This window comes from Prinia subflava, chromosome 3 (genome assembly GCF_021018805.1).
Source record: "Prinia subflava isolate CZ2003 ecotype Zambia chromosome 3, Cam_Psub_1.2, whole genome shotgun sequence".
NCBI lineage: Eukaryota > Metazoa > Chordata > Aves > Passeriformes > Cisticolidae > Prinia > Prinia subflava.
Window position 1 is genome coordinate 14873901 of NC_086249.1, and position 24588 is coordinate 14898488.

Consider the following 24588-nt stretch of genomic DNA (forward strand, 5'->3'; position numbering starts at 1 on the left):
ATCTAGTTGTGTAGGCTCCCTCTTTAGTGGGGAGACAGAGAAAGCTGGGATGAATTGCTTTTGGGAGGTGCCTGTCTCTCCACTGACAATAGAGGGAGCCTACACAACTGGCTTAGACAGGACACTTAACTTTTAGGTGGGTATGAGTTATTCCAGGACAAGTCTGGTTTGCTTCAGGAGATTTGAGTTCTCATCTATTTTACTACTGATTTACAGCATAACGTTGGAAATATCACTTAACTTTTGGTGGGTTTGTTTTTGCTGTGTGGGGGGGGTTTTTTTGGGATTTGTTTGTTTGTTTGTTTTGGGTTTTTGTTTATTTCTTTGTTTTTAACCTAATTATCTCCATTTTAAAAATGGATATGGAGTCTATGGATAAAGTTCTCCAAGAACCTTTGCCATGGAGGAAATACAGGTGCAAAATGTTTTTTTCCCTGGTCTTCCTACTTTGACGTGTGTGTAGTTGTCATTGTAATTGTCATTAAAATAAACAGAATTTTTGTTATAGCATAAGCTTACATGTAATGAGAAGCAGGGCTGAGTGAAAATTATTTTAGAAGCAGCATACATCTTTTTCAGATGTGTCAGAATATTGTAAAAATAAAAATATACTAACTGGTTACATGTATCATTTCCCCTATCTTTGCTTCTCCTTTGCATCTTCCACCACCCGTCCATCCCCGCTCCTCCCCGCAGGAAAAAAATATATAGGGAGCGAGGAGAACATTCTTCAGATTAGACCTGTATTTTAAATAACCTTGGCCTGTTTGCAACTGGGAAAATGTTTTTTTACTTGAGAGATTTATTTCTGTCCTTGTAACACCATGTACTATATGCATTGCACCTGTTCAGACATAAGCACAGCACATTATTATAGCTGTAGGGGTAGAAGCTTCCCAATATATATTTTTTTGAAAGGAGGGAATGCTGGGGAGAATAGCCCTCTCTTTTCAATTGTTTACCGAGCAGTCTCTTAGGAAGACTTCTTCCTCATCAAGATCAATTTTCCCTGCTCCCCTATTGTCTGGGGAAACCTATCTTCAGGAGCGTCTTTCTTGAAAGATCTCATGACTTTAAAATCATCAGTGGGCTTTGTGTAGTCTGCCTGTCAAAAGAGATATGTTTACACCTTCCCCGCATGTGTTAGAGCTATAAGGTTACGGAGCGCAATGGCTGATACGTTTCGGCGCTCCACGCTGATACGCACAAAAAATGTATTTATGATAATCGTATGGACCGCCTGAAACAATGCGTTCCAACATCCTGTAACATAAATAAGAAAGGTGGAGCCAGCCGGCCCCGAAGTGTTTATTTGCCAGCAGCGCTGCTCAGCCCCGTCTACCTTTGCCAGGCTGCCTGAGGCTGGCGGTACTGAACCTGTTGCTGCATTCGGCGAGTTGTATTTTGCTCGCTCGGGGAAGGAGGGTTGTCTGCTGTCTGGTAGGAGGGCTTTGTCTGTGTGCGCCTTTCTCTCTCTCCCTCTCGCTCTGCCTGTCTCTCGCACTCTCGCTCGCTCTCGCTCGCTCTCTCTCGCTCGCTCTCCCTTTCCCGTCTCTGTGGTTTGTAAGGTAGGTTGCAGTGTGTGTATATACACAACATCAAGAGCAGGAAAATGGACTCATTAGGGAGGCAGGCAGTCATTACCACTCACACTGTACTTCCAGGGAGACAGCGACTATGAGGAGACAAACTGAGGACTGGGGAACAAGGTAGGCCAGTCAACTTTTATAAAACATAAAAGAATAAAGCCTCTACTCTCCTTAAACCACCAGCAGTGCTTTATTTCCCCCCCCCTCCCCCCCGCCCCCCCTCGATTTTTAATTTAGAGATGTAAGTTTGCCAGACCTATTTGCTAGCTTAAAATTCGGAACATCTACAGAAGGCCTTACCCTCTACAAATGTTCCCCCCCCGACTTATTTAAGGGTGTGCCCCCTTATGATTCACTTTAATTACTTTTTTTTTAATCATGAAGGAAACAAATACGTTTGTTTTCCAACACTAGTTCCAAGTAAATCAATATCTTTCACTCTTTTAAAACAGCTCTGTCCGTATGTTTGTGGGTCTCTCTGCTTTTTCTTTTCTGTTTATGCAGTTCCATCTGTCCGTCCATATATCATGTTCTCCTTATTTACTGCTAAACGGGGGTTTATTAGTATTTGCCAATGACTTTTAACTGTAATGCCGGTGACCAGGGTTAACGGTGACTCTCGTTCTTTGTTTTCTATGTATATGCACACTGTAAGTTTAAAGTCCATGCTTGGCATACAGTAAATAAAAGCAAAAAAAGAGAAAGCAGGTTCCACTCTTCCTGACAGGATTTTTATTCAGAGATTTTGCTGTTTATCTGTTTTGTTGTGGGGGCAGAGGGGGTTAATTCTGGTTATTGTACGTGTACTTTTTCCTCCTGGATATTTTTAACGTCTATTTTTCATTATTAGTGTTTTTGCAGTTTCCTTTGCTAGGAAGAAAGGAGACGAATATTCTAACTTTTATGTTGCTGATCTAATGTAACATTATGGAGGCATCACTGGGTTAATAAGAATTCAAACTTTCTAAGAGGGAGTTTGTATCCTTGGCTGCCCCCCACCCTCCCACTTTATGCATGGTTATGCTTGTGTTTCCGTGTGTACTGACGGGGAAGGGAGGGGGGAAGGGAATAGATATTTTTTACAGTGGTGGCAAATTATGAAATCTATCGAGCCATTTTGTCCAGAAATAGTAACTATTTGTTTACCATTTTTCATTCCACAAATATGCTGCTTATTTGTATTTTCAAACATTGACTCTTTTCTCTGAATTTTTTTTTTTTTTACTTTTTTTTTTTTTTCCTGGGGAGGGATTTGTGATGCATTTCATAGCCCATTTAGCATTGTCGAGTTTTTGGAGCTCAGATTTATCATGGGTTCTAAAGACTGCTTAAACTGATCCATTTGAAATGGTCTTTTTATCTGAGCTCTTGTCATTTCTGTTGGAGAGTAAAACTGCTACTCTGCTGGTAACAAAAAAAATAAAGAAAAAAAAAGAGAAGGGATAGTGGAAGTGAGTTACATAAAATGTTCTGGAGAATCCTAAGTAATTATATAAAATGGACGCTGATCAGTGGAGATCTCTGAACAGTAACAATCACCTTTTTTTAACAGAAAATTATTTATTTAATAGCAAGAGGCAGACTTCTTAAAAACATGCATTAGGCCTTCCTTTTAGCACAAAGAAGTCCATAATGCAATATTCCTAACCCACCTGAGGCTGCCTAGGAGATTCTCCAAAACCTTCAGAACCTTTGAAATGTTTCTTAAAAATCCATTATTTTGCAGCCAAAAGAACTTTTGCTGCCAACAGGTTTTTTTGCTGTTGTTTGGTGGGGTTTTTTTAGCTGTCCTTTAACTTGCGAGTCCCCATTTCTACAGAAGTGCCTCCTCGCTGAACAAACTAAGTTAATTGAAATCCAAAGCAGCAGATCTATTCACTGGCACTATAACTATAGAAACTACTTGCTCCATTTTATTAGCAGCTTTTCCAGAACATGAGTGAAACTTTTCAAGGTTTTATATATCAGTGTGCCAAAATTTCATGGCTCGTCTCTTAACTGGGGAGTGACATTTATTGTTTACTAAATTTTTCCTTCCTTATTTTTATTCAGACTTCTAAATTAGTAATTTGTTGATAGACTTGAAATGTGTTTGTTGCTCTAAATGACCTGTTAACTGTAGCAAGGTATTTCTTCCTCTCCTAAAGTTTGAATCTCAGGCTTTGAAACTTAGATTGGTCATAGAGGGGATGCTGAAGTTATGCCAAAAAATGTAGGGGTCTTAAAGGTGGATTTGCTGATGCCTCTAGATGGGGGTCAGCCTGGAGTGAGGCAGCAGGAGTGTTCGCAGCCGTCCTCCTCGTGGGATGGGTGAGCGTTTTCAGGCACCTGTCATTTTCTCCTGCACCAGTGCAGGTGTATGTTCCTCAACAGCCCAGGTTTTTTGTGGGAGAGCACATGGACCTGTCCTCAGGATTCTTGCATGTACTTTTAGCAGAAGCCCAGACTCATCTGAACATTTTTGAAAAACTTTAAAAATGACTACAAGATACCTCTTGATTTTATGAAAACTCCAGGCAAGAGGAATTCAAGCAGAGAAAGATAATCACAGTAGGGGGAACGTTTTTCATTATCCGGTAAGAGTTCTTTCTAACAGTGAAACCTTTTTCACTAGGAGGATGTAATTTTCCTTGAACCCCAACTATATTCTACCAAAAAAAAAAAAAAAAAAATCCTAGCTCTTTCAATGGCACAAAGTCCGTTTGCAATCTGGATGCAGCAGCAAAGGGTAAAGTATGCCTAAGCAAACTTAAATCCAGCATATGGTGATGTAGCTGGAACTCGGGGAATGCCAGACCTGCTGGCCAGGAGGGCACGGCCGGGTTTGGTGGCGCGGGGTGCTCGGGGTGCCCTGCCCGCAGGCCGGGCAGCTGTGCAGGGCAGCGCTGGCGCTGCTCATTGGGTCACACTGTGCTTTATTTTAGTGTTGGAGCAGACAGTTATCTAACACACCCACATGAGGAAGTGCTCTGGAGCAGTTACTTCATGCCTTGCCATGCCCTGTAGCTAGAGCAATTTTGGGCTGAATGGCGTGTGTATGTGCCGCTCTCACTCCTGGGAGACGAGGAGCAATGCTGGTGGGGTTTTCCTGTGTATGTTTTTGTGCTAGGGTTTTGGTGTTTTGTTGTTTCTTTTTTCAACAGGTCAAAAAATTTGATATAAGACAGTTAAATCCAAATACCAAACCAATACCAAGTCGAATTATTTTTAATAGTAGAGGATTTTCCTTTTCTCTTAAAGGAGGAAAAAATATCTATCTTGTTTATTTTGATAAAGACAGTTGTAGCAATTTCCTGAGTTGAATATATCATTATTATAAATATTACTCACAGTTTTCCTATTTTCACATTTTCTTCATAGGCCCAGCTTATTCATAAGGGAAAACAGCTGCAGAATATTAAAAAATTGTAATATTATTTATATAAAACTTTGATGTAAATAGGGAATAGTGTCCCCTGCTAGAGAATTCTGTGGGATGGCTTACAAATCCCATACAAGAGAGATTACAGTCTTAGATAAATTGTTATTTAAATCGTTTCAAGAAAACCTTGCTCATTTTTGCAGACCATATGAGGTTTCAAGCACAATAATTTGAATAGAAGTTCTGTTTAGAAATTGATGGCATGCTGTGGCCTTATAGATTTCAGTTGGTTTCACTCCAGTCTGTTTTTATAGGACTTCTTTAAACTGCGATCTGTATGGTAAAGAGCTTCTACTGAAAGAGATTCATAAATGCTAATGGGAATTTCAAAACTGAAATTTAACTTCAAGTTACTTAGATATTTTTTAAAACAACTTTTAGAAAATCCAAATCCTTTATAGAATTTTTTTTTCTTTCTTTCTTTCTTTCTTTTTTTTTTTTTTTTACTGAAACAATGCACTGGAAATAGTTACTGTTGTTACTGTTAAAAGAGTAACTTGTTCCCTCTGAAGGGTCTGACATTCGCACTGTGGTGCAGAGGGAAAATGATGGCAAATCACAGTGAAACTGACTTCACTGTTCTTGTTAGTTTGGCCCAAGAAAATTTTAGAAAGTAAACAAACTGTATCAACTGTGAAAAATAACTTGGCTTTTTTATAATCAATGTGTGCCAGTTTTCTCTTGGTAAAAAGCAGTGTTTGACCATACAACAAATTTTGAGAAACTTTTGTAAGATCTGTACTGTTTTAACTTGAAGAGATTTTCACAGATGTGTTAAACTTTCAGTGAGGAGGAAATAAAGGCAACTGCTTTTGTCCAGGTGTTTTTTCCTTTGATAGTGTTGACTGTATTCTTGGTTAGTATTTATTATAAAAGTTTATATTTAGTTCTAGTCTTAGTTCTGTGGCACTGATCCAATTCTCCTCTAATAGGAGCATTTCAGCATGACTACTGCTTATGTCTTTCGTGTTTTCTTACACTTCTGTACTTAATCCTCCAGCACCATCGTGTGCTATGACGGCATTTTGACCACCCAGTGCTGGCAGGAGTTCTGTTTGCAGATGGGTCCTGTAAAATGGTCACCAGAGGCACGGGGCCATGTGCCACCTCCTCTTCCGTAGCTGCTGGGGCAGCCAGGCTGCCGGTGCCGCGGGGCAGGTTGCTGCACATACCTGAGCTTTGCAAGAGGACAGAACTCAGCCTTTACCAGAAGAAGAAGGGAAGACTGTATCTTGAAGCAGATAGAATACAGGAATGGGAAATTGGGCTAATGGGATAAAGCTGTCTTTAAAGAAAAAAAACCACTGTTCTTCTGACAGTTGGCTTTGGTGAAATGAGTGTGGAGGGTCCCAAGCTGTTTGAGGGGCCAGATGTTCACCTCCCAGACAAGCAGGCTGCTGGCTGAGTTGGCAAAAGGTGGCACTATGGGAGGAAAGGCCATGGACTATTCCAGAACAAAGGCTGAAATCCTTTCGTGCCAAGAATGGCCTCATCCCATCAGGGATAACCTGCCCCACCAGCCCCACAGAGGGCGGATTTGCAGCTTGTCCTGTACTTGCTGTTCTCAGGTACTGCTCCTCCAGATCTTCCATGGCAGGCAGGGACTCTAACACAAACTAGTCCTACCTGATCAAACACTGGCAGTGTCTGCAGGACTTCCTTCTTCAGTACCTCGTGTCGTAGTTCTTTCCTTGTCCTTTTCTGCAGTGGGTGGACACAGATCTAGGCAATATTTTATGTCCAGTTTGTACAAGTGTAAATGACAGTACCAAAGGTGAACCAGAACCCGTAGGGTCTTCCAGAATCTTTGAACTACTAGCAAACCAGTGGTCACAAAAGTCTGAATTAAAACCAGTGAGTAACTACAGCAAAGAAGAAAGGAAACCTAAATAGTCAGTGCTTCCAACACTCTGCAGAGCATCTACAGGAAATCCTTTGCAGGACAGACAGGGTGCCATTCTGTAAGTTACACCCGTAGATGACCTCTTAGTGTTACACTTTCAGAGTGAATTTATCTTGGGGTTATGGTAGAGCTTAAAACTCACGCAAGTATAGTGTGTCATTGGATTCAGAGGTAAATACAGCATGGGAATGACTGATTTTCCTTTTTGTTCCTTCTCAACTAAAAGATATGCTTTCTAATATCTTACTTCTAAGATCATCAATAGATGTGTGACGAATCCCTTGAGGACACAAAAGTAGGACTGGGAAAGTTGTGTTATGGACTTCAGAGGTGTCCTTTCAGTTGACTGAAAGTTAATTATTGATTTCAATTTCCTCCCTAGAGATCCATACGCCTTTCTTTCTGACTAGAAAGTTAGTGGTCACAGTGCAGGAATGTGAAAGTAATTGTCATGTGGCAGTACAAGATTTCATGGGCAGGATGTCAGGAATGTGTAAGATGGAGGTTGACATGGGGAGAAAGTGAAGAAAGACAACTAGGTAAAAGCTTGTGTCCACTGTTGTTTTATGTGGGTTGGATGTGGAGCCTGCTATTCTCCATGGCTCTGACTCCTAAGCTCCCAGCAATCTGAGAGCTAAGTGAGTCACAGGCATTAGTGACAGAGGAATGCTGAGAATAAAAACAAAACAACTACAAAAAACCCAACCAAAAAATTTCATTGTTTAGGCACAAACACAAGAAAACCATGTTTAATTGCTGATGTGCTCCCTCTGCTGGTTCTCTAAAACTAACAAATGCTATTCCCAGGAGACGGGGCCACACCCTCTGGGACACTGCCTGACAAAAATTGTGCCAAATTAATGGCTTTGAGCTCTCTTGCAACGAGCGGTAGTAACAGCAAAAGAAGTCTTCTGATGAGGGATATTAAAGCCTTGGATACCAGGCATGACTGCTGAGAGGTCATGAAATGTTCAATTTATAATTCAGTCTTCTTCCCCCCAGTCTTATATCTGATAGGTGTTCCTTTTCCTATGATTTCCCAAAGTTTGTATTTTCTGTTTTCCTGTGGCTGCTTCTATGATTTTTCCCATCTGAAGGAGCTTTATGAAATCATCTCATTGATGCTTTAGTTTCAATTTTAGTGTGTGTAGTATCTGAAGAAGCCCTAATGTAGCTTGGGCTTTGGCAGCTTCCAATTCTTTCTGTCTCTGTCAGTTAAATCTGCTTGTCAGCTTTATACTGTTGTGCCCACTTTATCCTGTCCTTTGGCTTGAATACCGGCTGTTTTTTCAGGATACTCTTGAACATCCTTCCTCGTTGTGATGAATCTGTATTTCTTTTCCAAACATAGACTGAATTGTTTAATATGTTCCCTACGCAGCATATTTCCCCAGTAGATAAGTTTTTAAAATGCAGCATTTTGTGCTTTTATGCTATGAAAAAATGTCCTAGGTAAAGTTGAGTACTGGAGACAAAAAAACCTGAATAAAGCTGTATTAATTTCCATAGAATATTTGGAATGGGTGGAAGATTTCTGACATAGTAATTGTTCAGTAAAAGATGGTCCTGTGTTTCCCATATTTTCCACCTATGTGGACTGTCATGAGGAAGAGCTTCATCTTGCTGCCGCTGACACACCAGTGGGAATCAGCTGTGCAGAGCTGTTGCAGGACTGGGCTCAAGTTTTCCGTGTAGAGTAATGAAAAGTTTCCTTTCTGCAAGTCTCATGTTTCCCATCTAGGTGACTGCTTATTAAATCTTTATCCAGTAGGGACAATAAACCAAACAGCCTGGTGGGTAGCTAATTGTCTGGAGTGACTCAAGCCACGTATAAATCTTATTTGTACTCAGTACGTTGACTCTCTCTGGCCTCATCGCTCTCTCAAGTATTCATTCATTTTGAGACATCTAGAATGTAATGCAAAGAAAAGAATCGCTGGTCCTTCTGTCTCACTGTCTCAGAGGGTACTTGTAGACTGGTGCTGCTTTGTTTCCCTTTCACGGGCCCTGCAGTTTGGGATCCCATCCATCTGAATCGTAGTGCAGGGCACTGGCCCCCGTGCGGGCAGTCACAGCACCGAGACCCCATCGCCCTCCTCTCACCAGGTCCCCGGCTGGGAGGGACTGTAGCAGGGCTTGGCATCTCTGTGATAGCCTGCCATCCTGCTGTACCTGCTCTGGGGATAAATAGAGAGTGCAGCGCCTGGGGCTACCAATCTGGCACCTTTTGCTGGTGCTAAACTAATACAAGTGATTAAAGGTGACATGAGTTCCCAGAGAAGGCCCAGCCTGTCCTGGCAGACTGTTTGAAGTCCAAGCCCTGTTTCGTAATTTCATGAAAATGCTGCTTTTATTTTCTTCTTCAAGCCACGGCCAAGTCTGGAAAGCTGCAAAGCTTGCTCCAATTGGATAAAAAAGTGTTTTTTAAAAAAGGGTTTTAAAGAGGGTGACATATCATAAATGAGTTGGTTTCTTCTGAGCTATACCACCCTCAAATCATTTATCCACTAAGTCACTCAGGCTCATCCTGAAACATTTCACTGCTGTGAAAGCAGCTGCTCCTGAATGAGATTAAAAGCCAGTTGTGCTTTTGCAGTACAGTCAGCTATGCACAACTTTGTGTCAGACAAGAGAAAGCTCAGTTATTTTTCTCTAGTGCTGGGCATTTCTGGATTCTCGAAATAACTTGCTTGTTCTACTAGCCTCTGAGTCCTTTTTTACAGGGGACTAGATCCCATTCCAAGCCTTTCTTAATACTTTGGTAGACAAACGTTTTCCTCCCAGTGTGTTTACAGGAATCTTAAATATTTTTGTAAGCACAAAGTTGTAGTGCAGCATCAGAAGTTTTAATCAGATTTCAGTGCAGTCAGTACTGTATGCAAGGTACTGGTGAGGATAAGCTGTGCGTTGGGGAAGCAGGATTCAGTCTGTTTCTAGTTCTCTGTGTTATTTTCAGCAAGTCACTTCATTTCCTGGTCTCTCAGTTACCTGTCTTCAGGATAGAGATAATGATGTTTATCAGTTTCTGAAAGCAGATTAGGAGGGTGTTAGTTATAGCAGTCTAGCAAGTTTTATCCTTCCCTCTTGGGTCTGTGCCTTGTCATCACCCTGAAGTGCATTGCAACTTCTTTCTTTACTCTAATGGCTTTCCTTTAGCCTCCCCTTGAAGTTCTTGAATATTTGTGGTCTTCCTCTGGCATGTCAGACTAGAACTGACACCTGAAGTCCTGGAGTCTGGATTTTGGTTGGGTTTTTGTTTAGTTTTTGGAAAGGTTTTTTACCTCGTGGAGGTTAAGAGCTAATGTTTACTTAGGTAGTTTGGATGACATTAAAACTGTTCTGCCCTGCTCATGCAGGCTGTATTATGTTGGATCTCAGCTGAATTAAGCATGTGTTTTGAGCCGTGTAATTTCACAGCATTCAGGCCTAGGTTGTCTTCACCAAACTCCCATTAATAATGGAGCTATCTCAGGTAAAACTGTCCCGATGCTGGAGTGAGAACCCTCTTGTCCAGATCACATCCATATCTAGCTCTGTGATAATTTATCCTGCTGTCAGAATTTATTTAATTTTCCTTCCATATCTTTTGCAGGTAAAAAAAGGTTGAAAGCAAAAAGGAAGTGAGCTAACATGAAGTTTTTTGGAGTTTCTTGGTGAAGTCTGCTGGTGCAGGAACACGATTTAATAGTTTGTAGGCTGTTTTAAAGAGTTATTGGAATCTGGAGTAATGTTACTATGGAACATTGGCTTCAGTGTGGTAGAAGGATACAAATGGAGCATTTAGGAAGGAGGTTTGTGAAGAATGTGAACAGCTAGAAGAAATAAAAGCTGAGACGCAGGCAGGGGGCAGAGCTGTTCAAAGAAAATGAGGACAAAAGTCTGAACCATGCAAAAAGAGGGGTTAACTTAGTCCCACTGGCAGGAGAGGGAGAAAATTTTAGCAGCAGGGCTCTGTATGAGTAGGACTAGAGAGGAGTGGGATGAGGCCACAGCCTGTTCCTTTTTCCTTATGAGCAGTGAGCTGGAATAATCATCATACAATAATCATCTTCAGAGGACTGTGCTCTTGGGTTTAAAAGAGGTTCCACATGAAATTTCTGAATGTCTGTGTATCTGTTAAAATGTTTATGAGTCGTATTTTGCCCTATGTTACATTTTTATAAAAGTGGACCAATTCCATGAAATTTAGAAGAAACAACCTTGAATGAAGAGCTGAATTTAGCTTTGTATTTCTCCCTACTGGCTGCAGCTGGCATGTCTGAAGCAGTAAAGATGATGCATGGTACTCCACAAGTGATTTGTGACCAGGAGACAGTTTTCTTTAGGACAGTGCTGCTGCATTTGACCTCATTTCTGCTGTGTTAGATACTGTCTCCCTTGTGGCAGCGTACATAGGTGTATTAATAAGATTCTTCCCAGATCTCTCCTTCAAATCTCAGCTTATGGAGCTGATGAAAAAGCTTGCTTTTACGAGATATTGGTGATTATTCTCATAATGCTCAGGCAAAGGCAGCAAAGAATTTAGCATCTAAAATGATGTCTTTTTTTTCTCATCTGCAAAGGTTTAATCCTGAGACCTTGTGTGGTTTCTTGTTGTTGTTGTAGTTGTTTTGGTTTGCTTTGTATCTCCTTAACCAAAAAAGTGAGGTGCCAGTTCTAAGTCTTTCCCAGGCTTTTTTAGATAAAGGAGTTACACATGTCCTTCAAAACAAGGAACAGTTAGCTGAGTTCAGCAGGAGGAGAGAATGCTCACAAAAGGTTCTAGGACAGTTTAGCCATAGATAGCTGCTGATATGCATAAATAGCACTTTGCATTTCTGAAGAAACTTAGTCAAATATCTTACAGTGCTCCATGAAAGTAGCTAATTTAGTTTTGCCTAATTTCAGTAGCTGAATCAACATTATTATTTCCATTTTTTAATCAGAAACAATCGAGGCACAGAGAGAAGAAGGAAGTGAGGCCTTTCTTTCTTCCTTCCTCAGTGTATTGTACATGCAGATGGGAGTTGGAAAAGTAAAGACCATGTTCCATGGACAAAGGAAGCTCAGATGATTCTTGGCTATGTTAAAGACTGTTAGGATTTTTTTTTTCACACCACTGTGGTATTGTAACACATATGCGACTTCATTGCCATTAGTCTTACTTCTACTTCCAACATGAGATAAAAGACTCTACAGTAGCTGAATATTGAGGCCAAATACATTTAATATACCAACACAACATGTCAACAAAGTCTTTAACAGCAGAATTTTTAAAGAAAGAAGCCTTTTTGGTGTTTTGTTTGCTTATTCTTTTTATAATTACTCTCTTAACTGAGTTAAAGTAACTTCAGGTTTTTTGTTTTCCCATGGTTGGATTTATCTTATCTGTGCATATCCTGATGAGTGCCAGTGTTAGCTTTGTCCAAGAAGTAGATGTTCAAAAACTGGACGGTTTGTCTTGTACAGACTTCTACTCTGCAAGAAGAGTACTACTGTACTCTTCTTGTACAGTAACAATCAAAGGTCAAAGTTATATCTGGCTGAAATACATAGTGGTGTTGCTTGATCGATTAAACAGTCATCAAGAGAAGACAAGAGCCCCCTATCACACATAAAGACAAACGTGCCTTCAAGGAGTTATGTTGTTCTGAACTTCTTGTGTGTACGTCTGCTCTGTGTGCAGCGGCTGTTAACGTCTGAGAACTGCAATGTGGAGAGAAGAAAGCAGCCCCTAAGGGTTCTTTGGGCACAAGCACTTAAAGAGGATTGTTACTTGTCTGTTTAAACTTGTCAGTGGGGGCAAAGCCTCTGGGAGCCTATGGGAGCCCGCACGTGCTGGATCTGGACAGGTGTGCTGCTGCTGAGGCCTCTCTCAGAGAATGAACAGTGGGAGGAACTGAGTTGCTCATCTATTCAACCTGAAAATTGTACAAGGAATAGCTACATTTAACTTTTTGTTACTCAAGAATGAGATTCTCAAGATCTTGAGATCTCAGTTCTTGAAAACTTGCAAACAAGTTTTGGGTTTGTACCACTCTCTGGTATTTTTTCACTTCCCAAGAGCCAGTTTTAATGTCTGTTGATGCTTAGAAGACCAGATTGGAAGGACAGCAACAGAAAGTTTTATTAGCCAGCACAATTAATACTTTCTTCCTTGGGAGCCAAATTCATCTAGTGTAGTATGTTTACAAAGGAGAAAGCTGGAATGCACAATAAGGTTTTGCCTTTATCAGAGACATATGGACTCACCATCGCTGGATATATCTGTGAGACTATAACAAAGAACACTCTTCAGGCATGTCTCACATTTCAGGGGTCGAAAGGCAAATTGGATGAATGTCCCTCCTAAAAACTGGATGAACCAGCTTTTTCATATGCAATTTCCAATTTCAGTAATCCCCAAGAAGCTTGTAAGAGCCAGGATGGAGTTACTAAAACCTTGTCTTATTAATCTTTGAAAGGACGCAAAGGGGTTTGGATCTCGAGGCTGGTCGGGATTCCAAGTGCACCTCTTAAGTACTCTCATGCTATCTCAGCCTGGAACTTTTGGCAGACACAACACGGCAAGGTTCACAAAGTAGATGAATAGAGTAGATGGAGACCAGGTTTACTGGGATAATTCCCACCTAAGAATGGCAAGTCAAGCTTCTTTGTACAGGAAAGGCAGTAAATATCTTTCTCCCCTCTACATCCCCTAAGTAGAGGTCTTTCCCTTGTTCCCCTTTCACACATATATGACCTGGTTTTTAGATTGAATGGTGTCTCAGATTCATTCTGCTGATAACCACTGGTCCTTTGAGAGATCCTCATGTCAATTATATTTGAGTCCTCTTAGTCTTTGGGATGCTTGTGTCCACTTTACATGCAAAATTCACACACGGATATTCTACAAAGGTTCCCTACTCCACAGTTGCCTCTGCATGCTGTTGTGGTAATAAAAACTGCCATTTTTTTCTGTCATTAAGTACCTTCAGTGTTTTGCATTTACTTTAATAAATCATTTTCTGGATTTGGTTTTTAACTTACTGAGGTACAACATTTACCACATTTAATTAGGATGTACGTAGTCTTCAAAAATGCCAAAGCAGTGCTTTATAGGACACATTGCTTTTCCCTCTGGGTGCTATGAACCCATATGTATCTATATGGGTTTGGGGTTAAAGAGTCAACAGCTACGTAGGCATTAAGTCAGCAGATCTAGAGGATACTTCTTAAGCATTCTATTGAACTCACATCTGTGTGTGGCCCTTCCTTGGTTTTTGATGGGGATCACTGATGTGTTTAGGGGCAAGTTGTGCTTGGCTGTCCTGTTTTCTTAAGTTTCAATGTGCCTAAAGATCAGTGAGAACACAGTGGAAAGTTTGGAATCTGGAAGAATGGCACGCCACAGATTTCTCCAGACTTTCTGGGAAGACAGAGAAAATGAGCTGAACTTCTGGGTGAACCTCTCTTAACCAGAACTGTTGAGGCTTATTGCTTTATCAGAGAGAATCTTGCATCCTCTCAGAGAAAGTAATTCTTCATGATTTGAGAGAGACTTTAATGGTCTATACTCTATTTTTTTGAAAATATGGAGGAAAAAGCCTACTTTGCCATATGCATAAAGCTCTAAATCTTCAAATCTTTATTGCTCTTTGTTTTATAAAGCTTTTACTTTTCTGTGTCCTTATTCTGAACACCTGTATATTTCGCCTTAACAAAAGAAGCACAGTAAGCTGAGTGAGTGGAGTGGTGAACACACCACCGAGGAGTGGTGTTCAATTTGCTTCCTTATTTTCTGCCTCAGCAGGTCGGGAACCCGCTCCTTGTGGCAGAAGGGGCCATATGCCATGGTTCCTGCTCTGCAGTGTAATCAGATCTGCTCTGTGTGCACAGCAAAACCGAGCTGGGCAGAATTCGGGCAAGGTGCACCAAGCTCACTGCTTGTGTGCAAGACAACTGTAATAGTGTCCATGCTCAGGAGCTCCAAAGCTCCCTGGAATCTCTGGGTTTACTGAGAATGCACCATAACTGATTTGCATGTTTGGAATATACCCAATATATCCCAAACTTGCTTGACTGAATTGATGGTAGTTTTCTCAGCAGCTGTGCTGGATTTGTATGGGAGTAGGTTGTTCTGGGTAAGCAGCATTAGGAAAAGGTCGTGAGTGAGTTAAGTACAAATCAAGGATCCTGAGTACTGAATTTACTTATATTCTTTTAATTCACGTACTGTTTTTAATGACCTTAGATATGGCACGGGCAGGAAGAGAAGACATGAAAAACGTAAATAAGGGAATGTTTTGTGTCTGCTGTAGATTTTTGTATTGATCTGGGTACTTCACCTCTGCTCTTCTGTTCCCTAGCAGTGAACTAGAGTGATGGGAGAACCTTCTGCATGCCTTGAAGTTTCATGAACAGCTTGTGAAATGCTCTGAAACCTTTAGGTAAAAAAGACTGGGGATAACACAGTAATTATTGCCACATTCTCTTGATCTGAGATGAGTAAGTAGAAAGTGCAAACACATATGTTACCATGAGAAATTAAGATATGTTCATTTCAAAAAATTTCCCAATAAAGAAACCATCTTCCTTGGCTTTAAATATTTCCCTCCTTATAGTGTTTTGCCTGATGATGTCATCAGTGGAAAAATTCACAAGTGGAAGAAAGGGTAGTAGGGCTGAAAGGCAAATTTTGACACTTCTAAACCTTGTATCCTCCTGATGTCAATGAAATTTTTAATTACAGTTCAGGGCTGCAATTCTTTTCAGAGTTGCAGAAGATGAGCAGAGATGGGCATTTGGGTAGAGAGGAAAATGACCAACAAGTGTCCACCTGGGTTCTGCAAAGGACCCAACTGAGAGGCTGATTCCCCAGTGATGGATAAACATGGCTTTGGCATGATGAACGATGCTGGTTGCTTGTATCTTAACCCCTGGCAGAGAGAAGGGTTCAGAAGGACAAGATTAGAAGTAGGATAGAAGTGGATCTAAATTAGATGGAAACAAAGGGTGAGGAAGAGGAGGAAGGCGCAGTTCCATAGTGGTGTGTAGATTCCTGTGTTTGTTCTGGAGTTTGAGGTGGAGCTGTGTCACCAGCAGCACCACTGCATTTAGTCTGCTCAGCATAAATTGAATCTGTAAATGGTTTTGTAAAGTGTCAGGGCTTTGCTTGTCACGTCACTCTTACGGTGACTCTTGCCTCTGCCATTTCTTTCCTTACCTTGTTGCTGGGCTGAAGTTACTGTTGCTTAGCCCAAATTCACATGTATGAATATTCTTTGTTTATCTGTCTCTGTCTATCTCTCTGTGCGCCTGCTGCTTGTCTGCCTGCCAGTTTTTTCTTTGTCTCAATCACTTCATCACTGAACCCATCTGTGTAGAAAATGGGATATTTGGCTGTCTCCTATTCTTTTTAATTTTTTTTTTAAATTATTTTTGTCATTTTGTTCCCTTAGACTTATGAGAATGAAACTCGCGCTCCTGAGGGTGCCAGGCATTTCAGATCTTGCATTTAGGAGGAGCCGTGATGCTTTTTGCGTCTGTTTGTCTGTCCATCTGGCTGCTGGTCTATAATAAGCTGTGCAGCGAGACAGCAGCTTACTATCTGTGTGTGTGAAATTAGCTAATTGGTGTTAGCAGCAATATTTTCACATGTTTTATAAGCAAAGTGCAGCAAGGTATATAAATGTAGATATGATCCAGAGACACACACACATACACACACGCGCGCGCACGCAAGCCTGTCGCTGCTCATGCATAGACGCTCAGAAGTAATTAATGTTAATAAGATTTTAATGTGCTTGTGAGATCATAATGAGGAGAAATGAATGCTCTGATTAGAAAAAGGTAACTGTGTGTGTGTTTTGGCTTAGAACAAGATTTCCCCTCTTTTTTATAAATCACAATTTCAGAACTTGTTTGTGATTGCATCAATCGGTTTTTATTTTCAAATTAGAGGTCTGTTTAGCCATTTGAATGATTACCCAAATCAATGGGTAAACCCCTGATCATAAGGAATCGTGCAGATTTTTTTTTTTCCCCTTAGAAAGCAAAGCTACTACATGACAGGGCTGGGCAGCCTCATCCTTCTAGCATTACATTTTTTAATGCAGCTTTTAAAGCCTCATCAGCAACTGCTCTAAGAGACAGTGCTCGTTTTTTACAAATAGAGATGTTTATCTATAGGTGTCTGCAGTGCATAATCAACCACTGAAACTATTGTGCCAAGGCACATTCCTGTTCATCAGTAATGATGAATCCTCAGAGTCCAGGTGATCACATGATACCTTGATTATATTTTGAAATAATTAGTTTAGGAAAGCAGAACTGTATTTTTTTTTTCCTTTCATCAGTCAATTTCCAAATAAGAGGAATGGTAAAGCGTTTGCAGGAAATATTTTACAAGCTAGGATGTTCTTTCATCCTGGATACTGTGTAGTCACCAGACCTCAGGCTGGCCAAAATCCAGCTGGACACTAGGGGTCCTTCTCTCCAGCAAATCAGTGAATATATTGTCCAGAGGGCTTCACTTCCATTTGCATACTTATTTTTGTTATGAATCCCTTTGAGATTTTTTTTTAATTGACACTGAGAGGTTCGATACTTTGTTTTAAAAACATCTAGAACTGAAAATGCAAATTTGAACAGTCCATGTTCCAGTGCATCCCATGTTGCCTACTAGCCACTGGATTCTGGTGGTGCCTGGCTTGAGTGGTGTTTTAAGATGTTAGATCTGTGACTGAATCCATGGAAGTTCATTTCCAGAAAGTGCTGGGGTTCTGCAACAGTGGTTGTGCTGAGAAATGTTAGAGCATGGTGATAAGATTGCAGTTTCCAAATTGTGCTGAACAAAAACCAGTGTCAGTAAATACAGATTTGACAGGTTTTGAAATCTCTAAAGATGATGATGTTCGTTTATAATGAATGAATTTATTTTGGGGAAAGGAAACAGCAGGCATTATGTATATTTGTTTATTCCTCTAAACACTTCTCTCAGCTAGCTGCTGTAGAGTCAGGCCTCTAACACTAGTTCATCATTCTGGTAGCTCAGTCAATGAACTTATTTTTATGAGGTACCTTGGGATATTGTCTGCACGAGTGTGTCTGTGTGGCTACACTCAAAGCATCACTGAAACCTGTGCACCCATGCAGTAACGCCAAAACAAAGCATTCCCCACATACTGCCACCATCCAGGTAAGTTTTAATGACCCTGGATGGAAGAAGGACATCTTTACTTCTCCTAAGTGCTTATAGTCTGAGAAGTGTTTTACATTTTGACCTAAATAAAATGGCAGTCTGAATTCTCACAGTAAGGAAGCAACTAATGGATTTTAAAAATAATCAATCCTTTCTCTGGGTAATTTTATTAGAATATTTTGAGAAATATCAATGCCAGTTTAGGATTGGTATGGAACCGAATTAGTATTGAATTAATGGGATATGATTCATTTCCAGAGAGTGCTGAGGTACCACGGGGTCGTGATGAGAAACAGCAGAACATGGTGATACGATTGCCATTTCCAAATCATGAGGAACAAAACCAGTATCAGTAGATTATGGCTTGGACACAATTTGAAGCCTCTAAAGAAGATGATGTGACAGTTCAAATCCCACTTTGGAATTAGTGTCCGCCTGCATTATTTTCATTCCCTGTTTCTTTTTTTGTGTATGTGTGCGCATGCCAGTTTCCAAGAACTGTCTTCCACAAAGTTGAAGACTGAGAGTAGAGGAGCACGGTAATTATAAACTCCAAATCCAGTGATTTGACACCTTGGAGCAGGAAGCAGCTAAGCAATGCAAGGAATTTCTCTTTAAATTTGTGTGGGTTTTTTTCTGTGTTCTAGAAGTAAAATGTTGAGGAAAACACTCAGTTTGGTATTCCCAGCATCGGAGACGAAGTAGCCAAGCTCTCTTCAGCTGTGGCCCAAAAACTCCATAAGGCCTGGGGAACTCAGGAAGAGCTGAGGCAAATTGGTTAAGTGCATGGAGTTAGTATGCAAAAACGAGTTTTGCTGAGTCCTTGGGGGACTGCTTTAATTCAGGAGTAAATTAGTCTTAGACCAATCTAGTTTAACTGAATAAGGAGCTACAGGGAGCTTTGCTGTTGAATTAGAGCATCTACTCACAGCTTCAAGACAATTAAATGTGTGCACATTGGTGTCAAACCTTTAGTTGATTTGCCTTAACATTCTCAATGTCCCCATGCAGGCTTGGCTTAAGAGAAAGATAAACTGTCCCAAGCAATTAATTCTGTATTGGGGATTCAAAACAAAACAAATTTCAGTAGCTTGTTTGCTTTGAGGGAAATATCATAATGCCAACTGTTGCACTGTTGTTGACAGAGCAGTACTGATTGCCCTCCCTCTCCTTGGACACTGTTGTTTTCGTGTGCAGTTCTTGAAGGGTCCACAGATACCGAGGATGGCTTTCTGCTACAGTCAGTTTGTACTTTAAAAAGTCCAATATAAAATATACCAAAGTTAGATATACTGTGAATTTGCCATGAATTCTAGAGTTACTACAAGAAAACCAAGCGTATTCACAAGTTCTGTTTCTGCTTTACTTGTCTTTGAGTACGCCAGTGTAGTTCAAAGATGAGAAAGAGGGGTTTGGGATAGGTTTGTTTGATTGTGATGGCAGAACAGAACATGGTGGGAGCATAGTAATGACAAGCTGCTAGGGAGAAACTCATTCTCTCTTGAAGAGGCCTATGCACAGTGTGAAAACAGGAGCTCATAATTGGAAGTTGAGATTGTGCTCTGAAGAGTCTTTCAGAGTACATTTGCCAACCTTACTTATATTAGAGCTGTTTAATTTTACTTCGTTCCTGAGTACACATATAAGGTTAAAGCACTGTTAATTCATAAATTTCACAATTAATGAATAATTGTGAGTTAGTTGATAAAATCTCCATACTAAACGTTGGATTTGGAGTGAAAGCCCTCTGCATAAGGATGGATTTTGAAGGTATCTATAGGTTCTAGTTAGATCAGGCTAGTACAGAAAGTAAGTAATCAACTTGAAAGCTTCATTGGAGATAGTCCCCTGCTGGCATCAGAGAGAGGGTGTTTGTTCAGGTGTGCTAACTGCTCCGAGGTTTTTTCACATGAAAACGTACATCCTAAAACTGTCAAGACTTAAGCTCTGAAAGAACTAATTATCTCATCCTACTTGCCCAATTCCCTATTTATGTTTCTAAATAAGTAGCCACTTTTCTACCAAAGTTTTTCATGCCCAGAAGCACCTGCTGAAGCTACTGAATGCAGAGAACTTCTACTGATACATGGATTTAGAAGATCAATTTTAGACAGTTGTTGGCCAGAAGGCTCTTTGGTCTAGTGAGCTTAGGAATTCCAGATAAATGGCATGACATTTATGCCAAAAAAAGTTGTTTTGAGAAGTTGTTTAATTGCAGAGTGTGATATTTACATGAAAGTAACAAGTATTGGCTATCTGTAGGAAGGCAGGAACTCTTAAAGAAATCAAGATATGTGCATGCTTTGGTCACCTCAGATTCTGAAAGTACCAAACACTTTTGAGGTAGGTGAGGAAAGCCGCCTCATGAACAAGTCTGGAAAAACCTAGCTGTGGAGGAAGTTCCCGCCGTAGTCTGTCATGGCACATTTGGCCAAGTCTTTGAACAATGTAGGTTTTCAATCAGTTTGAGTTCTGTTTGGCTTAGTAATGGATATTAATACATAGCCATATGAGAGAGATTTTTTGTTTGTTTATTTTTAGTAAGCTCTTCGCCTCACTGTTAATTTGCACTAGATATTATGCAATCTACAGGCCGATTCACACATGAAGGAAATGGTTTCATTTTTCTGAAGTTTTATATGTGGATATTGGGAAAGCTGTTTGGATATTTGAGGTTTCAAGTAATGTAGAAACAGACAGCACTGAGCAACTAGACAGAGTCAGAAACATGAATCACTATGGCGTGGATTGCTTCCTGGTATTTCAGTTGTGTTATACTGTAGAAGTGTGTCTGGTCATTAGCAGAATTTCAGTGGCTTTGGGGTTAGCTGCAGTCATTACAGAAATACACAGAGTAGTTTATATGTGCTTACTCCTACACTTACGCCTGTGTTTACTAGTAGTGCATTTGGAAGAAGACTGACTGTATATGTACTTATGTACAATGTATAATGTATATGAATAATGAGTTTAGATGATGGTTCAATTTCTTCAAAAAATGTTAAGACCATATCTTGTTCTCATTCTCCAAACTGTTCTGCCACCTCATTAGTAGGATCAGACCTTTATACCTATGCCTGTATTTGTTATTCAAAAAGAATTGCAAACTTCCTCGGTTTTCTGAGGCAATAGATACTATGTATTTACATCTCTTTAAGACATGACTGTTATTTTGCAGGTCTCTGTCAAGTAGGTGGACTTCAATCGATGAGAAGAGCCTTTGTGTTCTTTTATGGAAGGCCTTTTCAGATCTGCAGGGCACCGTGAGGTTTGGGACCTGCCCATAGGGTCACTCTCTGCATTAGATTTCTCAGCCGTGCTGTGTGCAATCCTTGTCTCGGCAAAAGCATCACAGCAGCATCTCCTCTGCTCTGGGTCTCTGTATCTGAGATGCATCAGACCACCCTGCTGGCCAGCTGTGTCTTCTGTGTGTGATCCTGGGCATCAGACACCACGGTGCTTAGCAGTATCGGCAGGGCTTTGTGCCTCCACGTGAAGTCCTGAGCTCAGGGAGATCTGTCTGCCAGCAGGCATTTTGTCTGGAGTGACAGCCCAGGTGACACGAGCTGCTGTGTGAAATCATACATTGGGACAGCTGAGGTGCCTGTCTTCTGGGCAGGCAAAAAGCTATGAAGTCTGACTCGGGAAATCATTTCTCTGCAGCGTTCTTTCATGGTATTTGCCACAGACTGGAGCAATCCATTGAGACATTTGAGCCACTCAAACAGCTAGAAGCTCGCAGCTCTGCTGCCAAGATTCTTATCTGACCACATGATAAACATTCTTCCTCAGGTATTTGCCCCGAACATCTGAAAAGTGCTTCAGGCAAGTAATGTGGCAGGTTGTAACTCGGTTCTCTTGGTGGTGGTAACCCAGCCTGCTCCACCCCAGCAGCTGCTGCCAAGACACTGACCCTGGCAGGATCTGCACCTTCTCCTCCGGACAGGGGAGGAGACCCAAGGCAGTGGGGAGCAGAGCAGGCAGGGGGATAGGGGTAAGAGGAGGGCGTTTTGAGGGGTGAGGAAGGCAGGGGGGAAATGAAGCAGGGAGCAGTGCCGTGGGATTAGCCATGGCAGAAGGGCGTGGCAGTGGTTTGTGTAAATAGCTGGTGTGAGTAGAATCTGCATTAGAAGGATGGAGAGGTGACAGGGTGGAGAGGTCTGTTTTGAAGGGAAAGAAGGAGCAGTACAGACGTGTCTCTACCTGTGCACACTTGGGGTTCATCGCAGAACTGAGAGATGTCATTGCCAATGTGTTGGTACCGAGAAACTGCCTTGCTTTTGGAAGAGTTTGAAACCATTGAAAGTAAATGGAGTTGAGGCCCACTTATTAGATTTTCTGCTCTCTTAATACAGTAGTACAGTCTTGATGAATCTGTTAACAAATGCATACGTTTTTATTAAAAAAACAGAATTGTGCCCTGGTACAACTGATTTCCAGCACTCTACCTTTGCTGATGCTTTCAAGGACTTTTGTACCATTTAGTCATTTTTCTTTCCCTGATAGTTAGCAGATGACCAGTTTTTTTTTTAATTTTCTGCTGCTACATTGGTGAGACTTGTTGGTGGCATCAGGCTACTGGAAAGGTGTAGCAGGTGTTGAATTCTGTTCTAAAGACTTTCTGTTCATCTCTAACACAGGAGTTTTTTTGGTGGATGCTTCACATCTATTTTGAAAGCATAACCTATAATTTGTCTTCTTACACCCTGAAACTTGCCCAGATTGAATAGAACTGAAAGATTACTTCCTCTGTCCTTGGAGCTGTATGTCTTTATTTAGAAACCTTAAAAAGACTATTGAGTCCTTGTTTGTCAAATACTGCTAACGTATATCAAGCTTATAATTCACAGGAATGCTAGATCCTTTTCTGAAAAACTGCTGCCTGCTCAGTTATCACCATCTTGTATTAGTGTCATTAATAATTTCTGCCCAGGTACATTGCTTGTAGTCCTGTTGAATCTCATCCAATGCCTCTTGAGGTTTCTTCTGTTTGCCAAGGTAATTCTGAATTTTATTTAGCCGCTCATTGCCCTCCTAGGTTCATTTTTCTACAGATTTAATAAAAATGTTTTCTATTCCATCATCTAGCTTATTAATAAAAATGTCAAATAGAACAAAACTTAGGGCAGAAACCCAGCTGATGCATTCTTGTATTTTGATAATTATTTCATGGATCCTTATCCACAATAGATTTGCATCTGTGTGATACCATGGATATGCCTGTTTTGCTCCTAGCTTGCATATAAAAATATGTAAGACGTCAAAGGTCAAAATAAAGTCAAGGTATGTAACATTTGCTTCCTACAAGGTTTCTTTTCCTATTGAGAAGGAAATTAGGCTGTTTTGGCATGATTTGTTCTTAAAACAGTGTTGAGTGTTACTCATCTTTTATACTTAGGTGCTTAAAAGCTGGTTTGAATCACTGTTCACTAGTTTTTGTGGGAATTAAGCTTAAGTTCTGTGGTCTGGAATTTCCCCATTCTCTTTTTTTTTCCTCCCCTCTCTTTGCATGGTGGGTACTAGATTTATCCTTTGAGTCTTTTGTTGTCTTCTACAAAGTCACAAAGTCTGCTTCAGACAATTCTTTAAGGAGACCAGGATGAATTCATATACAAATGACTTGAAAAATATTTAACTTAGCTTAATACTCTCTAGTTTCTTTGCCATTTCTTCTGGAGTAAGACCATACCTCTCTGTGTGGGTATTAAGTTATCCATGAGAAGAATTATCCATGTCTCTCCACTTGAAATTTTGAATGAATGGTGGTAAAAAAAGGTGTTAAGCATTTCAGCCTACTCATATCATCTGTCAATTGAACTTCCTCTACATTGATTAACAGAGCCACATTTTTCCTCATCTACCTAAATGTGCTAATAGAACGGTTTCTTGCTATTCTCGACATTCCTTGTTAATTTTGTGCTTTGAACCATTATGATTTTGTCTCTACGTGTTTGTGTAATGTTTATACTTACGTATTCTGATACCTTATTTGCTTCAGTGTTTTTCTCCTGTCTTGGTAGCAGTGAAGAGCTCATACTTCAGTGATGTTAAAACACTGCTATTCTCTTTCTTTCCTCTTTATTAGGATAGCCTGTACTTTTTTTATTACTATATGACATTATTATTATTATTGTTGTTGTTATGTTTCATTATAAATTATTGTTTCTACTTAGCTGTTAGATTTTTTTCCCACCTGCCCCTTTTAGTCCTTGTTTAAAGACCTTCCAGTGGGTTGGCAAGTTAGTGCCCAGGCATCCTCCTCCTTTTGTGAGAGGTGAACGTCCTCTTGTCCTTAACCACATTTCCCATGATCAGATATGCAAAATCTCTTGTTAGAGGTGCCAGTTGTATCCATGTGTGATGCTGTTATCTGTAGCCTTTGTGTCCTTGCCTGATCCCTGCCTCTGCTATGAGGGCAGTGAGGAACACTGATTCCTTCAGCCTTGCTTCTAGGAAATGGTAGTCACTTTTGAGTCACTTGATATCCTTCAGGTGTTTTTTTCTAGATTTTTTT

At 40.5% G+C, this 24588-nt stretch overlaps 1 protein-coding gene across 17 annotated transcripts in view; it reads left to right on the forward strand.

Annotated features, from left to right (window-relative positions):
* LOC134548834 (zinc finger and BTB domain-containing protein 20) overlaps positions 1 to 24588 on the forward strand; it is a 472135-nt gene that overhangs the window by 27075 nt on the left and 420472 nt on the right. For 13 of the 17 annotated variants that reach the window (XR_010079934.1, XR_010079932.1, XR_010079933.1 and 10 more), the window contains exon 1: positions 1447 to 1709. The exons of 1 other annotated variant lie outside the window; for it this stretch is intronic. The gene's annotated coding sequence lies outside the window, so the exon portion shown is untranslated. 3 more of the 17 variants (XM_063393944.1, XM_063393953.1, XM_063393950.1) reach the window with 1 other exon arrangement.